General features: G+C 39.2%; 1 protein-coding gene across 1 annotated transcript in view; it reads right to left on the minus strand.

The window, feature by feature from the left end:
• kank3 (KN motif and ankyrin repeat domains 3) overlaps positions 1-20178 on the minus strand; it is a 31021-nt gene extending 10843 nt beyond the window's left edge. Inside the window, exons 1-2 of the mRNA XM_078258697.1 lie at positions 20094-20178; positions 703-775 (exon numbers count right to left, since the gene is read on the minus strand). The gene's annotated coding sequence lies outside the window, so the exon portion shown is untranslated. The remainder of the gene's footprint in view (positions 1-702; positions 776-20093) is intronic.
• Between the last annotated feature and the right edge of the window lie 2101 nt (positions 20179-22279).

Here is a 22279-nt window from a genome sequence, read left to right on the forward strand (position 1 = left end):
GTTAGCCCCCTCGTTTCGGCTAGTGACGTAGAAAGCCGTGCAGATTTTGAACAGCTCACCCGGAGACTGAAGGCAGGACACATTCAGAAACCCGTATCTCACTCAAAACAGCACGGATGGGGGTTTTTTTCAAAGTTTGTATGCGTGTGGAAGCACCAGAGACACAAAATAACACCCCAAATCCCAGAAAAATTATTTTTTTCATAATATGGGCACTTTAAGGGGACTGACTACATTGTAAAATATCATTGCCAAACAACAACAATGTAAAATATAAAAAATGATGAGACTACTCTTGCATTAAAAGTCAACTTTTACATTTTTAGTAGTAGGAAGCAATACATAAACATCTGCCTGGGACTGAAGCTGTCTTTTTTTCTGTTAATCGTTATCTTTAAAAGACAAACACAATCTGTTCGAAACGTCTCAATAGAATCAACAAACGTTTAGGTCTTTTCTTTGTTCAACCATATTAACATTGTTTTTCTTCTGGTTGTTCCAAACAGACCGGACATCTAAAACTCGTCCTATGCTTCAGGAAAAAAAGAGAGAGTTCCTCACAGCAAGGGGAAAATGGCATTAAACTGGACACTCTGTCCAATTCTATACCAAGTACAGAGAAAAGAAGGAAACGTTAACTTAAATATAACAGATTGTAACTTTAAAACTGTAAAATGAATGCTGTTGTTTTGAAAAGTTTACCTCTCAGCCGCTCATTGAGCGATTCATGTAGCTGAAGTTCAGGCTGGTTCTCTCCTTCCTGCTCCACTCAGCCCTGAGAGAGAAAGAGACATCCACCATCACATTTCACACATCAGCACTGTACAGCATATTATTTTTTTATTTAATTTTTTAAGATTATGTTTTGGGCATTTTTAGGCCTTTATTCTGATAGGACAGCAGAAGACATGAAATGGGAGAGAGGGGGGAATGACATGCAGCAAAGGGCCGCAGGTCGGAGTCGAACCCACTCTACCAACTGAGCTATCTGGGCACCCTGTACAGCATATATTACTAACCATATTATACAGACAAGTGAATACCTGCTGCACACCCAATCGCCCATTGGGGACACAAATATATTTGAAGTTGAAGATGATGTCTACACATCTGTCACAATTTGTCATCTATGTGTAAATACCACACAGTGAATCTAGAGTTCTGCCCTTAATTTGGAGTCTTTTAATCAATTGGGTTGTTAGGCAAGTCTTCAATCTTTCCAGCTGTTGTGCACCAGAGTTTCTTTAATAGATAGATGGATGGACTTTATTGATCCCAAACTGGAAGAAATTTTTTATTTTTCTATCTCTTGTAGAAATCCAAGTATCTTTTCATCTCAACGTTGGACAAAAAGAAACATCTACAAGACCAGAAAAGATGTGCTATCATGAGACAAGAGAAGAAGTTAGAGAAGCTAGAGAAGAGAGCAAGTATGAAAAAGCTTTGACTCTGGACAACAGGACGCTGCTGTAAACTGTGACAAGGTGTGCATCCACCTGCGTCGCCACAAACCTCACTATCATAGGTGTGTGGGTTTACTGAGTAAATTACAGGTTTTGCTGTGGGCCGTATAAAGCTGGTGTGTTTCAGGCGTAAAACAACTTTCAAAACAGAAAGATTTGTGCAACATAGATACACTGTACATGTTTTCATATTTCAAAGACAGATACGTTTACCTCCCACACACACAAACCTCACATACATGCAGTCATTCATTTAGTTTCAAACACACACACAGATGTGTTTTCCAGCAGCCTCGAGCACATTCCTAACACATGCTATTGCAACACGCCGGTCGTCCTTCTAGCTGACTGACTACTGATAACCTAAACACACACATCATCTGTCAGCTCAGACTGCAGCATACAGACCGTTTATTGTCAAAGTAAAGCCCACAACATTCAGACAGACAGGATATATTATCACAGACTACATTATGGAGTTATTATGGACAATGGATAAATTGAAATATGCAGTGGAAAGAAAAAAAGTATCTTCTCTAACTGGTAACGTTTCTGCTCAGTATCTTATCAGCTACAGGTCTGTTTCTCCTCAGTGTTTGTCAGTTTCTGCTTTCAGGACAAAACACAGTAAACATGATGCTGCAGTGTCTGAGCCAATCAGACACAAGTTATACAAAAAGGTTTTTAAGGATGTGACCTCATCTTGGTTTAATTTGGTGCGACCAGAGGAAGGTAGTTTACTGCACTGAGTTTGTTTAGGATCAAATACAAGCTAACCATTGCATATAAACTCCACACATGACTCAAAGATGGTTTGTTTAATGGGCTTTAGTTTATGCAACTTTAGCTCCTTGTCGGCACTCTTCTTCTACACAATATCAGATGTGTTTTAGTGTCATTTCAAATAGGTAGGGTGGATTACACTGCTACTTTTCTACGATTTTTAGAGCTTTGACAAGTATGAAATCAGAAATGCTGGAGAATCATATTCTAGTGCATTTTCACGCATCACTAGAGCACTCTGTAGAGCATTATTCATGAAACTGATTTGCACGATGTGTTGCAAAGTTAATTAGACTGTTGAACAAACAAAATGAACCCCCAAAAGTCAAGTCTCTCCTCCTCCCCACATCTATTATTTCTTCTATTCTCTTAATTATACTTTACCACTCTTCATTTTTTACCCTCACATGACTAATTTCTCCTCACACCCTCTTCTTTTCTTACACACACACACACACCTCTCAAGTGTTGCTGTTTTTTCTCTCTGATTTGATGACAGACAGCAAATTATAGACTTCAGGGAGAAGCTGCATTCCTTCTTTCTACACCCGAGTCCTGACCAGCTGAGAGCCACGCTGACAATTCTCACACACACACACACACACAGAGTGCCAATGCTCGTGACACTTGCACAAGCCAAAAACAAAATATGCATACATTGAGTGAAAACTTGTGCATTTATTCACACAAACAACAAAAACACACACACAATCACATGATCCTGCAGTCAGACAAAGATGATGTTCACAGCTACAAATTATAGTGAACACATTGTGGGCATACCACCTTAATTTAGTAAACGCCTAACTGTTTTTATTGTGAACAGATGAACTTCGGTGTTCTTCAGACTAGCCTTAGACGTCTGTATTTCCATGGCTACAGATTAAATGACATACTGTACTTCAGTTTTGATGCAACACTACAGTCGCATTTCTTAAAATTGCAGCCACACAATAATCTTGGATGTCTACCAAAACCATCAGCAACTAAGGCCTAGTCCACATGTACACAGGGATGTTTTTTAACCGTAGCCTTTTCTATGCGTTTTGGCCTTTCGTCCACAAGAAAACTGCATTTTAGGTCACTGAAAACTGATCTTTTGAAAACTCCTGCCAGAGTGAAGTCAGTTTTTGGTTCGCAACATCAAGTGTTTGCGCTGTTATCTCCTTTTGTGAGGCGACATTTCGTGCAATGGCGGACGTGGCTATTGCCGCCAGGTAGTCTTCTGGTAATAGATTTTGGCTGATGGATGTTTACAACCCGTTTGATTATATGATTACTTATGTTTTTCCCCCTGTTGGACGTTATTGTGTTTGCGGACCTCATCAATTAACTTTAATAAGTGCAGTTTTATTTTTACTCATGGAAATGACCAATTCTACAAAATAGGGATTTAAGGGAATCATCTTTAGTAGGGGTGTCACGATTCTCCAAATCCACGATTTTTTTAGAGCCGCAATCGAATCCACCATTAGTTAAACAAGGTACACCCCCTAATCTTTAGTGGTGAGTGGGTCAGACTTCAAGCAGCCGGGGTAGTTGGTATGTAGCAAGCATATTTAGGAGTAACATTTATTCATATAAAAATAACTTGGATGAATTAGTACTTTGGTGACCAAAAATGTTTCTTAAAATCACTCAAATACAGAACACTTTGTTATTGATACAGTTTTTCCTCTCGGGTTCAGTAGGAACATGTGACGAGTGGAGAAGTACCACGTTGTCCCAGAGCAGACTTATGAAGAAGAAAACATGGAGTTGTCCTGCGTTCAGTGGAAAAGGAAATGTGCTGGTTCGAGGCTCGGGGGCCATGTTTTGAAACAGTGACCTCATCCTCACCACCCACCACCCTTTTCCTGAGAAAAGTCAATCTGACAGATGAGGAGGGAGTGAAAGCCGACATCCTCTCTCACTGACAGCAACTTTTACTATCCGACTGTTTTACATGAGAAAAAAAAAAAAAACATTCAGAAATACACACACACACACACAAAAAAACATCAATACAGCATCAATGACCCACCCTGACACCAGGGGTCTCATTTATAAAACTGTGCGTAGGATCCTTACTATAAGTGTATGTACGCCCAAAAGCCCAAAATGGCTAGCCAAAAAATATCTCAGATATCAGATTTATAAAACCGTGTGTACACACATCTGTAAGCAAAGTTCCCTTTATAAATCAGAGATTACCTACAAGTGTGCGTACTTGAATCCGCCTCTTATCCCGCCCTGTACACGCCCATTTTTAACCATAAATAGTCAATGCAAAGCACCTCGTGAATGCTGATCAGTATATGAATGACACTGGCAGTTGTTAGACCGAATCATGATGACTGGCGGAGAAAAAGCAAAAAACTTCTCAGACGTTCAGGAATTGCAGCAAATTGAATTATAATTTCGGCCTGTTCTTGCACAGTGTATGGAAACCTGATCTATAACTACATGTATTAGTCATACATAAATTAATCGATATACCAGACGTATATAATAAGATTTAACAGAACTATATATTATATCTAAACAAGCCTTAGTGATAAAGTTGAAGATTATATATAATATTTATTTAAAAAAAAAAAAAAAAACTTAGCTGTCTGACATTTCCCTCTGGAAACAGCCGGTTTCCCCCAGAGTGGCAAGGACCTGTATTTGGACCGGGATGGCACGGTTCCGGCACGTTGCCCTACTGGACCCAATTCAATACATAGATCCAAGAGCTCAGCTTTAGGGAATCTAAATTGGCATATTAGCCAGTCATCGTCATGGTCCCTGAAGTCTCTTTCTTCTGATTGTTCCATTGGCGGAGTCCTCCTGCAGGGCCAGCAGTGCCATCATGCAGCATTACGCACGGGTTCACCGCAGTATTTGTTTACAACAATTTGTGATTGTGAACACCTTGCCAACACAGCATCAACTAGTGGTATCCCCACCCTGAGATACAATTTGAAGATGAAAGAAAGTCTAATAGGCAAACACACTTTTCTTCATGCAGGTTTTGTCACGAACAGTATTAAAGTTCGGACCGATAATGAGGACATTATCAATTGCGCGAGAGCTTAACGGCTGTATTTCCAGACTTTGACATTTGATGATATATGCACAGTTTTAAAGACAGATATTTAGTTATTTACACTGTGTTCTGCCGTTATCTAATGCTAGGGTATTTTATGCTATCCTGTATTCCATGCAGTCGGGCCATCTCCTCCTGCATGCGCTCCGTAGAGACAGTGCTGATTAAACATTAAGAACACATTTTTATTAAAGATTTGAGTTGGATTTTACAAGGTGTTTATGGAACAAGTATCACTAAGTACAAGCGCAAATAACACTGCTGGATTTAATCTTCACGGTAACGTGGATGATATGGAGTGAAAAAATGTGCGTGAGGCATATCAATACTTATATAAAAATATTACGAGTAATCGTTTTTTCCCCCCCATTTACTTTCTGCAGTCTGACTTCAGTTCACCACCTCACCATCTGCGTCGCCAATTCCTATTTTGTCTCCAAAATGTGCGTACGCATGGGTCAGAGTTTGCGTGGAGGGAGGCACATTCTCCCGTCAAGTTTGTTTTTTTATAAATCACTTCCCTTTGCGTGGGAAGTGGCGTACGCACATTTTCAGCCCCGTTTTGTGCGTACGCCACGTTTATAAATGAGACCCCAGGATTACTATAGGCTACTTGTTGACATTCACGGATTTCATTTTCAGTTTAACATAAAAACAAATAAAGTCTCAAATCTTATCCTGAAACTAACCACTGTTAATTTTCAACAGCTCTTAAATAGACCTTGAGGTCAGTTGTTCTAACATTGACTTATTTTTTGCTTTCTAAAACAGGAAACATTAACGCAAATGTCCATCTTAACAAACTTCAACTCTCGTCCCAGTTAATCTTAAACCTTAATCCAACTACTAATTTTATTACTTTAGAGGCGAGGTGAAGATTTGTTTCATGTCTTTATCCTTGTGAGGATATTTAGGCCTCATAGACATAGAAATACAAGTACACACACACACACACACACACACACACACACACACACACACACACACACACGAGGGCCTCTCTGCTGCTGGGATAAATCTGCAGTTTCCTGAAGGGAAGCCCACTACTCCCCCAATAAATCCCCCTCATCACACATAACCCTTTCATGCCCCTGTGGGAGACCTCCCATTGTCTCCCAGTAGGAATGGGGGGGTCTTGCCAGGAAACACATCAGGCCGTCCTGAAAGCTGCTTCCTGAAGGTAGCAGGAAAACATCGTAGCGAAGACAAGCAAAATCTGAGAGCTGAACAAATAGAGCCAGTGTGACACAACACACACAAACACACACAGGCATCCTGCAGCCAACAACAGCACCGAGGCCGACATCACATGACGCATCACAGGGAGGTAAGATAACGCATTAGCACTTTTAGCCGAAGACTCAAGTGTTGAAGTGTCACACAATAACACGCTGTTACCTCTGTATATACAGTATATATACACAAACACACACAGGGTTTCTGCCACTTCCTGTTTCCCATCTCTTCAACATTAATCACACACTCATGTCCTGCTGTATCCAGATAAAAAGAAAAATCTTCTTTTTTTTAGCACAATCAGGTTGACTTCAAACATCACATGCCTCCTGCTTCTCCTCCCTCTTCCTTCCAGATTCTCCAGCAAACACAAGGCACATTCAGCCTCCACAATGAGGCTTTATGCCTATTTGGTGGCGATGCTGTTTTCGAAGTTTTGTGAGGCCTCGTTGTTTTCTCCTCACCAGACCCCCCTGTACACTCCCTGCCTTTTTCTGACTGTGTCCAGGTTCAAAATGTCACAGAATGAATTTAATAAAGTCACTGGGGAAGTCTGTCACTTTGTGAGTTTTAAGACAAAGAGACAGAGCCTGGCTCCACAGTGGATCTGAAGATGCTGAGAAGCAGCTGCTCTGGTTTAAAGTCTCGACATAAAGCTTCTCATGAAGGATAAAGAGAGGCGACTTATCCAGTGACTTAATACTGTACTTCCTTCTCTGTCAGATCTCCTCACTCTGAGATTCAACTAATTTGAGGTGTTCCATGTAGGGCTGCAGCTATCGATTATTTTAGTAATCGAGTATTCTACCGATTATTCCATCGATTAATCGAGTAATCGGATAAGAATACTTAGTAAGAAATACTTAGTAAACAGCTATAAATAGTAAATACTTATTATTGCTGTTTACTAAAAAAAAAAGAAAACCTGTCTTTTGTATATACACACAAAAGACAGGTTTCCAAGACCCTTAAAAAAAAAAAAGTACATTTTTGGTGGCCCAAATGTTAATATTTTTCACCCCCTTCCCCTTCTTGCCTCTGGCTCTTTGCACTGGATATGCAAAAGAGCTGTTCACTAACCAGAGGGTAAATGTGACGTTACAAAGCTTACAGCAGGGCTATTCAACTACACTGTTCTGGGGGACACATTTTCAGAAGCCTGATACACAGTGAGGAGAAAGAATAAAGAATGCAGACATCACCGGCATGATGACGTCATTCACGTGCATATTAAGTGGCCATGCTGGGGGGAGGAGCCGGTTTGTCTCCGGCAGCAGCTAAGTTTCCAAAGATTAGTAGCAAACTAATAAACAGTCAGACTACAAACCGACAGCTTTCGTTTTAGCATGTTGGTAAAACATGCTGTAGGCTAGTTGTGTAAAACAGCGCGGTGGACGAGAGCAGCAGACGTTAGTTAGCTACCTTGTGTCGGGTTCGCTCCGTGGAATGGATGAGTACACTGAATGTTTTCTACAGAGATGATGTAGCAGCATGTTTGCAGCTTAAAATGATCCCAAACTTTCTGTCGTTTTCTCTCGCCTGTCTCTTCTCTTAGATCCTCGCTATTTTCGTCTTCCTTCATTTGTAATCTGGGCCGTCAGTCTTGTGTCCACAGAAGCGTCAACCCTAGTAATAATCCTCCGTACGGAAACACAATGAGCCGTACAACCTTAATTACATTGATTTAACGAAGCTTCGAGGCAAAGAATTTAGCTTCGAGGATTTTTTGTAATCAAATTATTCGAGGAATCGTTTCAGCCCTAGTTCCATGATGATGTTACTTTGAGCTGCCTGTCACACCTTTTTCCACTTCATTGGTTTTCTTATTCTGATAATCAGACTGAAATGCTATTTCATTTAACTTTAATTCATTCAGTCTGAAATTGTGTTCATGTAACCTTATTTCCTGTTAGGATGGAGGCTATTTTGTTTTGCACTCACAAGTCAGTAGCAAGTGACATATCAGTCTTGCCAATATCATTGTTAAAAGTGCTGATTTAAGAGTTGTTACCTCTGCCAAGGAAATAGTTTTTTGGCTCAGTTTGTTGGTTTGTTAGTCTGTCAGTCAGCAGGATTACAGAAAAACAACTGACCCGATTTTTTGGAACTTGGTGGAAGCGTGCATTTATGTGGTGTAAGAAAAATCATAAAAATTTGTTCCTGGTCATATTTCATGGTTCACCAATCTGGTACCTTTGCTCTTCGTTGTCATGCAAATAATGGAAACAGCTAGCAACGTATTGTTTAAACGCTCTGAGAAATAAAATACACATCTTTGTAGCGTAATTTTGTTTCAGAAATTACATTACGACTTGAAGCTCAACAACGCACCGCAGTCAGTAAAATGATGACTCAGGAAATTGACCATTAGCCTTGGCGGAGGTCTGTGCTCTCCAAGAGCCAGTCTAGTTAGGGCCCGAGCTTTGACTACGGCGGTGGCCCTATTGAAAATTATTATTATTTTTAATTGTGGCCGTGCCATCTCAAGACCGTACCGAAAGTTATTAAAAGCAAGACTTTTCAGCGAACGGTGTGGGGGCGTGGCGGCCATTTTGAGTGTTTAGCGATTAACAAGAGAGTTGTTGTAACTCAAGTGTATATTGTCCAATCTGCCCGAAAAGATTGACAAGGGTCTAGGCCTGAGGACATCTACAGGCCAATATTGAATCGTAGTCATAGCACCCCCTGCTGGCAACAGGAAATCAACCTTAAATGACAAACATTATCCACCGATTTACATGAAACTTATGTGTGGTCTACATTAGAGGATGGATACCCGACCCGAGCCCGACGGGCCGGGTTCGGACAGATATTTAGAAATGATGTTCGGGTTCGGGTCGGGCTCGGTCACATCAGCTCAATAAGGTATTTGTTGTAAAATGGTGCTGCGGCTCCTTTAAGAGAGCTCAATATGTGTGTGTGTGTGTGTGTGTGTCTGTGTGGAAAGTGGGCAGAAGAGAGATAGAGAAAGAGGAAGCAGACGTTTTGTATGCAACCGGAGCAGAGTTGGTGGAATAAGTTTAAGTTTTGTACACAGTGTGTGCGGTGTCCGAGATGAACCCCAGACTGAAAGCCAAGTTCATTAATCTGCTCACCAGAAACGGGATTTTAACCCTGACGTTATTCATTTTATAATGTCGGCCCTGGAGGTAACGAGTCTCCCCTGGTTTTCTGACCACAGTCGGAAACCAAGCAATCAGGAAAGGTTAACACATTGAACATTTTAAATTAAACAGCTTATTAACGTGCGCTTGTTACCCCGTGTGTGCTGATGCGCTCATCTGTTGACATTTCCAAATGCCCTACAGTTGCTTAATAAAAGCGGGCTTTCCACACAAACAAACGTACACATGTCATTAGTATGAGAAAAAAAAAAGAGATTTTAACTGGGTCGGGCTCGTACATAAATATCTTAATGCCTGTCGGGCTCGGGTCGGGTTCGGTTACTGCTCTGTCGGACGCGAGACAGAAAAATGCGGCCCGATCCGCACTCTAGTCTACATGTGATTCTGAGCTGCCTCCTATAGCCTAGCCATGCCCATGTACTAAGGCTGCGCCCCCTGCCATAACTTGAACCAGTTAAGGTATCACTGAACTCAGCAGAGAGTTCCTTTTTCATTGATGGTTTGCCCCGCCCCTGAGGATTTAGCCATGCCCCCTTTCACAATTTATGACCCGTTTGACGTAGACTTTTGTGTGGGGTATCATTGAACTCAGCAGAGTGTTCCTTTTTCATTGGTGACAGTTTGTTGTGTCGCGTAAATACACGGCTGCGATTTGCACTTTGATTGAGTCCACTAAACCAAGCTTCATCTTAAATGTTGTAATTTTTAGTGAATTATAACCTCAACGGTCATATAATTGTCATGCAGAAAACTGTCTATCACCTGCAAGCAAATGTGACCAATGACAACAGGATCAGCTCAGGCCACCTTAACTCCCACAGCACACCTGAAGCCTCCATTTTACATGGACGTTACACCTACGTTTATCAATGTGCTTAAAAAGGATAGGTTCACATTTTTCAAAGTCTGTTATACAATACTCACATGCCCATACTGTGTGTACATTGAAAGAGATTCATTGCTGAAATTGGGGCAAAATCCATAGTCCTTGTTCTGAGCAAAAACACATTCAACAGAATAATAATTCAACAGCAATCTGAGTTTGTCAAATCAATTATCTTTTAAAGTTTTTTTAGTACAAAAATCCCATTTTGTGTTCCTATCCCTCACTGCAACTCAGCAAAGAAACACTCTAAGTAACTTTAAAAAAATATCCTTTAAAAAACACAATTGTAAAAGTATGTCTCTGCCAGTAGCAACTTTCTGTATCTGTTGTCAAAACTGCATTATGGTTTTTCATCCAGTAAATGTTCAAACATGGGTGACCACAGAACTAAAAGACCTGACTGGACATGATTGCATTCTTGGAATAGCAACATTATAGGTTTCTTACTGGAAACAATGATTTTAGCATCAGTTTGCAGCCCAGAGAGCTGCACACAGCAGCATCATCTCGTCAGCTTAGAATGAAGTGTTCTCATGGCTGACGGCTGGCTGTCCCTCCCTGAAACAAAACAGCGCTCACAAATCGAGTTTTCCCTAATTAGCCACTTTCAAGCTCTGATGTCACATTGCATTTTGGACCAAAACACCTTTTTTTCCCCTCCGTGGTGAGACAAATTCTCCAGGCTGTTTCCCCAACATGACAAACTGAACCTTTGTAGAAGCTTTTTTAAATATACAAGAAAAGCCTTTTTCTCAACTGATTTTTCCATCTACAAATGGGTCTCTTTTCGCACATTTCCTTTTTCTCTAATCATTTCAGCTCTTTGTTTTCTAGCCAATTAAATAACTCAAATATACATAATCTTAATGTATCTCCGGTCAACAGATTTGTGTTTAAGACTGTGACCCATACATCTCTTTTACAACAGTAGCAACTGGAGTCAGATGTTTGATTCTCATAACTACAGAACAGGACCAGATGTCAGTAGCTTTCTGCCCAGAAACAACTGAAATATGTGTCTATTATCATGTTATTTCCTTCACTGGTGGAAATTATACCAGCTCAGCATCTCTTTGATGGAGAGCGTCGGGGTAATGACAAGGCACTGGGTGTACGTAGGTCTTTAAAATGTCTCCCAAAGCTCCTGCGAACACACCTTCATCAACATGGAGCTGCTGCTGTGGAAAATACATGTTTGTGGGCTCTAATTTAGTTTTCCATCAGGCACTGATTCAGTTTGCTTCTCAGATTTGGGCCGCTCATTTTTCCTGAGAGGCAATCTGATGCCTGCCAGGCATTACGAAACTTAATTGAACATATCGATGCCATGCTGCTGACCCCGAGACAATCTGCAGAGTGATCTCACCCAAATTGCAAAGGAGAATCCTTTCATAAAATTTGGTTTTTAACTCGCTCTTCTTCTGTTGCCTCATCTGTTACGTTATATATTACACAAGTCTTTTAACTCCTTGTTTTATTTATTGTTTTTTCACTATTTTGGTGCCACTTAAGAAATGGTTCATAGATGAGTTATGAGCAATAACAATCAACTTTTAGGTTGTCAAGTTGTGTTGAGTCTGCTCTTCTTTTCTTTAGCTCTTTAGTCCATCAGGTAGACTCTCCACTGCTGCAGAGCATCTGGACCAAAACCAACCGACTTACTAACACGTGCTTTTGGTGTATTAAAAAAGAGAAATCTTTGAGTAGGGCTGAGTACCGATTTCAATATTTTTAGGCACAGACCAAATTGCCTCTAAAGTATCCAGTATCGAAAAATGCCTTGTCATTCAATTCCCAATTTCAACGACTAAAGAGTAATTCTCATCAGCGCCAGCGAGCCAAAAAGCATGCAGCATACTTCCACCAAGATCTAATAATGTCTGTGATTGGCTGTCTAACCTTACACGTCGTAGAGGCAGGCAAGAAAAACTCTACGTTACACAGAGACGGGCTCATGTAGTAGGAGCTGTAAAATAAATACAAAGATTTGTGCTGTTGATGTTGTAATTTTTTGGTTTTTTAAAATTGGTATCGAAAAAAGTATCGTTTAGGAACCGGTATCGAAGTCACCGTATTGGTATCGGTGTCAATTATTTTTTAACGATACCCAGCCCTACCTTTGAGAGATTTATTAATAATGTATTTACAATTATAACCGCAGACTTGATGGCTTATTAAAAAGTGCAAAAACTCTCAACCCTTTATTAAAGACTTGACTATTAATGACAAACTAGTGGCCGGGTTGGTTCAGTGGGTAGAGCAGGCGCACATATGCATAGAGGTTTATGCCTTGACGCAGAGGTCCAGGGTTCGAGTCCGACCTGTGATGATTTCCTTTCTCACCTAGCTGTCCTGTCCATTAAAAGGTGGAAATGCCCAAAAAATAATCTGTAATGACAAACCACCTACATAGATTTTTCACCCAAAACTTATTCTCATGGCTTATAACTGAATTGTAGTAAAAGATGTATTAATCATTAATAAAGACAGTTACAACATTTAAAGAGCACTCTTAGAAATGAACCAGTATTTCAAAGATTATTTTTTGGGCTTTTCTGCCTTTAATGTTGACAGGACAGCTAGGTGATAAAGGGGAGAGAGAGGGGGATAACATGCAGGAAATCGTCACAGGTCGGATTCGACCCCTGGACCTCTGCGTCGAGGCATAAACCTCTCAGTATATGTGCGCCTGCTCTACCCACTGAACCAACCCGGCCACATGAACCAGTATTCTAAAGCATTTAGCTAAAAAAGCTTTTTACAGAATGCTTTACAAAATTAGAAATTAGCAATAGAGAGTACAAAACAAGAAAGAAGAAGAGGAAAAAGGATACAGAAACTGTTAAAAGACAGTCAGGAATAAAATAAAAATAATAAAAATTAGGCTGTAAAATACTGTTTTCATCTTGCTGTGGGAACTGAACATGTCAGTGTTGTTCATTGCTAAACACAACATTTCTTCTCTTATAAGTCAGTGACCAGAGGTGATCTCTGAGCTGGGAAACCAATATGACAACTGGAGTTCAAGGCCTCGCACCTTGCACGGCAGCGGGATTCTCGTGATATTACGAAATCACGTGAGAAGCGCCGGATCAGATATCAAAAATCTATCTTGTCAGGCTTCAAGTAATGCGGTTGTGTCCGAACTACCAGCTTACTGAACCAATCAGCATCAGAGAAAGTTTGAGTACAACCAAAAACTAAACTTCTCTCTTTTTAGTAGCACACAATCCTTGTTTGATCCAAAAATGAAAATTGGGTTCAAAAGGTTTGTGGCATCACAGTGACATGCAGAAGTTTTCCAAAAGCAGTCGTGGTTTCATTCTTCCACAGAGAGAAGTGGTCAGTTCAGGCAGAGCGAGAGTCTGACATTTTTGTTGCACATGCCGCAAGAATCAAACCAGTCTGCCACTTTCACCATTTCACCAGCCAAAAAGCTTTTTAGGGTCAACTATTACAACCTGTAAATCATGATCAGTGTCTTCACCAGATAAACCAAAATGCAGCAGTGATTGGTTAGTTTGGTGTTTTCCCACTCTGATGTTAGTGCACACAGTTTGACTAGTGCCTCTCTCCCAAACTCTGCCCAAGTACTTGAGTTGGTATTTTTAGCCCTATGTTTTCCATTCAGTGTTTCTCAGGCAATGGAGATAGCAGAGGGAGGAGCGTCTGATTAGACCACAGTGGTAGACACTCACTAACAATCTTATTATAAAAGTATAGTCTGTGTAGCCAAAACCTGATGCATTGTATTCCTCTGTGCCAGAGAGCTCTGTTGTTGTCTAAAAGCTATTTTATTTTTAAAAACACACATCAATGAGCAGTACTGTTGCACATTTTCCTTCGTTAGGATGAACATGGGCACTGTAGTTTATTTTGAATACCTGCTGCTGTAAATACTCTAAATGTGTATTAATCCATGGCTGAAAATAGTCCCCAAGAAAAGCACTATTTCAGAATCAGAATATTTTATTGATCCCCTCAGGGAAATTATTTAATTAAATTACATTATTTATTTAGTCCTGTCTAAATTTTGTTAAAAACTACAGTGCCCTGCTCTTTGGTAGAAACCAGAGGGGTTTGGGGCAGACAAGATAGGGAAGTCTGGAATTCTCTGGTTTTGACAATGAATTTAACTATTGAATATTGGCTGCCTTGTCCTTTAATAACCTTTTCCTTTCTTTTTACTACACTGTTCATGATGTTGCACCGCCTCAGAGCTCGAAATGAGAGGTCCTCCTGAGGCTCAGACGAGAGCTGACTGTAGAGATCCATTGAGAGAGACGACCTTTGACTAATTTTCAAGCTGTAAATGAAACTACAGAACACAAGGGTGGTCTGTTATACTGAGATTACAATTTACGTATTTCATTATCTGGACTTCTACATCTGTTTTTCTCCTGTCACAACTCACCCTTATTATCAAGATATAATGAATGTGATTCTGAGATGCTCATATTCATTTTTAAGAAGTAATCACAAGTCATCTGAAACGATCAAACGTCATTTTCTCACAATCACAACTGAAATATCTTTCTTTTAAGATAATTAAGTTGTTCAGTGTCTCAGTTAACTCAAGAGTCTGTCCCAATCTAATAGCTGGACAGAATTATATAAATGTCCAACAGGAGAGATCACAGCTGATTGAATTTATTCAAAAGGCCAAGAAGAAGGACTTTATGATGAAAATAATCAGACAACTAAATTCACATTATTAGCCTTAATTAAGTTACATTGCTGCAAAACCATGATTCTGTCATCTTGAGACAGTTTGAAACATGACCACTATCTCGGGATAACTATTAAATTCAAACTCAATCTGCAAAAGTCTTTTCAAAAAAACACCTAAATTGAGGTCTCATAAAGTCACAATCTCGAGACTAATGGGGCAAATGATATTATGAGATTATAACGGGTCTACCAGCTACAAAGAACTAGACGACACAACACAACTGCCTTTGTTTTATTATTAAATATTTGTGTAATTCCTGTTTATTACATTCTGCTGTGTACAGTTGTCTTTTATTGTAATTGTTCAGTACTTCCTGTCCAGCTTGAAGCCAACTCTGGAGCCATTGTTGTACATGGTCTCTGCTACTACAAAAAAAAACTACAGACAAAAGTTTTTTTCTACCTTTTAAAAACTAAAGCTACAGCTGCTTCTCTCAAACATACTGAACTTCTAAAGAGCTTCTCCTCTTTTCAAGGACAATTTGGAAAGCCACTCCAATCAGAGGATTTGGCATGAAGCTGAAAGTGGTAATTTCCATTTTCAAAGCCTGGATGCCTGCTAATTATGATGAAAACCTCCTGCTATCAGGTTCCACGCAGCCCTGACACTTAAAACTAATTGTTGCCTGAGAAGAAAAAAAAAAGCTTTAACTTCAAAACAGTAAAGAGTAAACTAACCACATACTTTTATAGAGCAGCAGAGAATTAATGTTTAAACTCTCCGGGAATTATTGTTGTGATTTTAATCAGTGGGTATCAGCTTCAATAACAAATAAACGACAGTACAGGCTCAAGATCCCTCCTCAAGCGCACTTTCTTGGTGCATTACTTTGTAATGGAACGCTGCGTTTCTATGGTTTACTTTGCGATTGTTGTGACAAAATATATTATAATTGCCGCCACAATAATTCTCCAGGAGTTATGACATCTTTTGTCAGAGTATTACGATCCTCTGTACAGTATTTTGGCGTCTGATGAGCGTTGGGCAACACGGTCTCACGGCACTTCGTGAAATTGTCACGTTATTTTTAATCTATTGATTCGTGTATAAGAACACGTTTTTTTCGTGGTGGCCAGCATGAAATGGGAACCATCTATACTGAGGTTGGGTTTAGGAAAAGATGAATGGGGAAAGCAAACGCCATACACCGCGACACAATCTGCGGTCTCTGGGGGACACGCGACGACCACAACGGGACGGGCGGAGGTTGGGTTTAGGAAAAGATGAATGGGGAAAGGACGCCTAACACACTGGGAGACAGCCGCGGGGACGCGCACAATAACATGACGGTTGTGATTAGGAACACAACAACAGGGAAACAAAACGCCACACGCGGGCCACGATCCCCGGTCTCCGGGGTGAAAGTCCTGTGTTATTTGACCCATCCACCACCCCAACCAACGTCCTTATGCAGATTTTCGGCATTTCATACTACTACCGTAGTCGTGCTGTGATCACGAAATATGCTTCCCATTGAAATACATTAGTTTACATTTTCGTGCTGACCACCACGAAAAAAAACGAGAAAAACGTACCCGTGTACACAAATCAATAGATTAAATAACGTGACCATTTCACGAACTGCCGTGAGACTGGGTTGCCTTGGGACACATTCTGTTAGGCTACTCAAACTGTTTTATTGTGTAACTTGTATCTGAAACGGCACCAAAACAAATAGCACAAGCTTGACTCCCTGACGAAGGCTTGTATGCCGAAATGCGTCAGAGTTTTTTTAAAGGTTTAAGATGACCAAGCCATAACCATAAAATCTTTTTAATTTTTCATAAGATAATGCCTTAGAGTTTCCTGAGTTCTGCTATATATAATTGTCCCATCCAAAGAGCACATCAAGCAAACAATTTGAGTCCTAGAAGCGCTCCTCTACAGACATTTTGTGAAATAACACAAGCTGTTAATGAACTACAAATGTTAACACAGGAGACAGTGAATGAGACTGCGAAAAAATTGCCTGTGCACACAGCAGCGAATATATCATAACACAGGGGTTCTTTTGGATTGCAAACCCACCAGATTACCAAAAAATGCCAATTTTGTTTCTAACTGTAGTACACTGTCATCTTAACCGTGAGTCCAGCTTTCTCTTCACTCATCATGTCACTGCAGTGCACAGAGAACTCACAGTCTTGAGGCGCTAAAATTAAAACCACTCGTAATAGAGCTAAAAATATGACAGCATGCATCTTATCAGGCTCATAAGTATGAGCACACACCCAAATTTAATTCAGATTTAATTAAATAGACTGTTCTAAGGTGTAAACAAGGCAAGAAAACATGCATTCGGAGCAAAGTATGTATAAAAGAAAAACATAACGGGACCAGGAGAGGAAATCCAGAGTATCAGAGTGTAACACTGACGCTTCCAACTAAACTTTCAGTGAATCTATTTTTGAGGCGACAGCAGTAAGTCAAACCCCAGAGTCCTGTTGCAGAAAGATGGTTTCCCCTGAGAGAGACAGAAACTTGTTAAGAGATTAACACTAATTTAAAAGGTCAATTTCTGCTTACGCATCTCATTCTTGTGCAGCTGATTGTCTCGTGGTTATCAATTTAGGAAAAGTATTTGCCTTAGAATATTTCAAAAAACAACATTAAGAAACAACCTTCATCTAAAATGACAAACTACAGTTGACTGCATCCACTTAAAACTGCATTACAGTTTGAGTTTAAACTAGTAAAATAGTTTAAACTCAAGCTTTAATGTGTTTCATTTTACAAGAAGACGCTAAAGTGGAAGTTCAACAGAAAGGCCCTCGCATCCTGACATTCCTAACTTAAGCAAATAAACATTCATTGTTTCTCTTTCGCTTTCTATCCAATCAGTTTGTTCCACATTCTTCACATGATTATTCCCAAACCAGACAATAGATTCTCTATGGTTACTATCAAATCATTTAAACTCAATCATAAACAAGAAAACTAAACGTCATTACTTCTCCCAACCAGCAGCAACCATCATCAATTATCAAACTGGACACTCTTTCAAAATTGTAGTTAAAGTTGAATGTGCAGCTCTCTTTTACAGTAACAAACCCTTTCACCCTCCTGTAATCCAAGGTTTCAATCCCATCGCTTGTTAACATCCAACGTTCAATATTCATTCTCTTTTAGCGCTGTGTTTGGTCTCCACCAACTCCTGAGGGAAATATCTGTCTATTTAGCTGCAAAATGCTCCACTATGTTCACTAGCTATTCTCTGTCCGTCTGCGGTTTGATGCTGAGCAGGTAGTGTACAGCGGCTATTTAGAGCTTTTTGCTGAAAACAGCTGCCTGCTGCAGCTGGAAATGAAACTATGAGAGCAGTGAGAGTGAACCAAAACAGCAATGTTGTGGATGGGACAGCTAAACGACAACTATAACTTGTTGTAAAAGCTGAGGGGAGCTGCAGATTCACGTGATAATTCAACACATTGTCATTTGATATGTTGTTATTATCAAAAAATATAGATTATAGCCGCTTTAAGGTTAGGCAACTAAACACTTGGTTAAGGTTAGGCAAAGATCCTTGTTAGAGTTTAAAAAAAAGAAAAGAAAAAAAAAAGAACAGAAAACAGATTGTAGAGGAGTTTCCCAGAATCCCGATCCACAACCCCTTGGGAAGGGGAGTGACCATATTTTACTCAGAGGTTTCTGCATCTTCTATGGTGGATTTCTTCCAGTATTACTGTGTTTGGATACTGAGGGGTTGTTTACGGTTTATGTTTTGAATTCTCACTGTGACCGACTCAACATCTGAACATCCAACACCAGTTTAAAAACTCTGCTCAAATTGAGGAGGTCGAGATGATGCACAGCGTAATAACAGACAAGAGACCAGCTGGGGGGTGAGGAGGGGGGAGAGGTTTAACACTTCTGACAATAGGGGAGGTGGAGGGGGGGGGATTTCCATCCCATTTAATAGCCTCATCCACAACTGAATCTGAGAGATATTTCTTGTATATCTGCTCTCTACCAGCAAACAAACAAACTTTATTTATGAAGGACTTTCCAAATCAATAGGCCTAATGCTTTATGGGAGAAAGAAAAGGAAAAAGGGGAAAAACGGAAAATAAAATAGACAGAGAACCATGATATTTTATAAGAACAAGCGGAGTTTGTGTACACAAAACAAAATAATAATAATAAAAAAAAAGGTACAAAATCAAAAGAAAGACAACGAAATGAAGTTTAAGATGCTTTTTAAAGATATATGTACTGATTTGTGGAGCAACAACAACAACAAAAGTATGATCACAAAACGCACAATATACGGTGTCTAAAACTGCTTTAAGATCAACATCAAAGATTAAAGAGCACAAAAGCATAACTATGTTAAGAATAGCAATAGGCCTATCTATTAATATGTTTATGAATGCACCAACAAGGCAAATTCCTTGTAAGTGTTACTTAGGCCTACTTGGCAATAAATTATTTTCTGATTCTGATCTAAAACTATTAATCACGTTTCTTTATAAGAGTATGACACCCCAAAACACCGGTTTTTATTTTTACATTTAGAAAAGGACCTTTGGTTGGGTGATTCTTAAAGAAAAGTAGTGAAAAAATAAAAGAGCATCAAAAACACAGATTTACTGCAGCCAACCATAATTTAATAAAGCTTTCCAAGTCTTTCTGAAGGCAATGCGGAGACAATTACATTAGGTGTGATTAATAATTCACCGTTACACTTTGAGGAACACACGCAGCGTCTGTTAACGGAGTCGATCAGTCAGGCAATAATCAGCTAATCAATACGTATCAGTATCATGTGTGTTAATCGTTCCCTAGGGCTGTTTCTTACCTTCTGGCTTCTCTCCGTCCAGTCTCACTGAGACTTGTCATGACTTTAGGGAGAAGGTAAGAAAAGTTAAGGAGTAGAACATGAAAAAAAAAAAAAAAACTCCTACCCCTCTGACTGATGTCAAGTTACGCAACATGTAAATTACGTTTTCCGGTTAAGGATTTCAAAATAAAACGCCAATTTTGAACTGGTATTTTTGTTTTTCTGTTTTCTATTAGCCTAGTTTAACTTTCTATCAATCAAAATATAAATCATGCACACTGTATACAGCCTAATGTAAATATACATATATATGCATACTGTACAAAACCAGCCACTTATGGCCCAAAGTAATCTAGTAATTTGACACTTGGCTTGTAATAGACATTGTCGGTCATTGTTGCTCTTTATGTATAGGTTATTTATATATACACCTATTTTTATTTAAATAATAGTTCTATGATTATTTTTGCCTACCTTTGTTCAGTTTTGTTGTCCTTGATTTTAGCTGTATGTCCATTTCTTTCTTCCTATAAATTGTTCTTGGAACTGTGTGTAAGTTATGTAAAACCAGTCATATTTTGTTTGTGTACACATATATGGCCAATAAAGCAGATTCTGATTTGTCTTAATAAAAACATTACTTTTTCAGTTTTTAATTTCTGTTGGATCTGTGTTTGGTTATGTGCTTTATTGATTTTGGTGTCAACTGTTATTATATGCCATTAGAGATTTTAAGGTTAAAGTAGCTTTACTTTATTCACAACAAAACTATATAAACCAACATCAGTGAGCTGTCTTATCTATTTTACATAATAAATGGACAAAAGACATGCATTGTCCTTTAAATAAATGTCCATTTGTGGCATTGTCCAGGAATGTAACAATACTTGTAGACTTATTTATGCCAAGACAAATTGTAAGGCTGTATGTTAAGTATTTTTGTTTTTGTATACACTATAACAGGCTACATTATAGAATCTTTCAATTGACCCATTCTGTGCTTTTGTTTTGAAGGCAGGATCATGTCTGAAACGGACATTTCTTGTCTAACTGTTGATTTTGACGCAGCTTTCTTGAGTTTGCCACTGATTACAGTTCGAAGGAATCAATGACTGACAGCTGAATCCTCAAATGAGGAACAAGATTCAGAGCCTCTGGCTGGTTACGACCATGGATGTATTAAGAGAACATACGACAGAGGGGTAACGTTAGGGCTTGTTCGTCAGTTTGTTCAAACGGCGCCAAACAAAGTGACAACAATTCCAAAAAGCGTATTCGTCCATGGCCGCATGCTACAAATGTCGATCGACCCGTATAGTAGCCTACAGCGGTTTTCCAGGAGTGATGTCAAAACGACGACGTTTTAGCCCATTTGCCTTGTTTTAGAAGTACTGTGTTTTTTTCAGCACATAGTTTAGAGTAGGCTATATCTAATATGAGATTCTGCAGTCTGTTCATATTAAAGTCAACCACCGCTTGTTTGAGACGTTTTACGGTCTAGTCACAGTTAAGACAGAACGTGTTAGTATGGAAATAAACAGCTGAGCCTACAGTAAAGCCTCATAAAGTGCATTATCTTCCTACCAGCAGCTGAGGACGCTGTTGTTTCAGTTTGAAGGCAGTTTTCAGGAGGATTTTTGTACCTCTTAAACCAACTCAACAGTCTACAAAAAATGACTGTCAAAAGTGCTGGAAAGTAAATAAGGACACTAAATTTAGTACTGTACTCAAGTACAATATTAAGGTACTTATGCTACTTACAATAACAACACATAATCAATTTATAAAACATGATACTGTGCTAATATAGATTAAACTATCTACTGTATAACGTTACATGAAGTAAAAGACAAATGCTGCTTAAGTGTTAAAGCATCAGTTATAATATTCCATAATTATATAACTCTGAAAGGGACCATTTCACCGGAGTACTTTTACTTTAATATTTTTAGTACATTTTGCTGGTAATACTTTTGTACTTTTAGTATATATATATATATATATATATATATATATATATATATATATATATATATATATTTCACTAGTAAAAGTACAAAAGTATTAGACTTGTTTATAATGTTTATAACACCTTCATGACTTTTTTCATGACTCTTAAAGTAAAGTGTAACCGTTTTAGTTTCCACTTCCTACAGCTGAAGCTGTTCCTTTTTACTTTTAAAAGCATTTTTTGAGGCTTAATA

Source organism: Sander vitreus, chromosome 9 (genome assembly GCF_031162955.1).
Source record: "Sander vitreus isolate 19-12246 chromosome 9, sanVit1, whole genome shotgun sequence".
In the NCBI taxonomy this organism is placed as follows: Eukaryota; Metazoa; Chordata; class Actinopteri; order Perciformes; family Percidae; genus Sander; species Sander vitreus.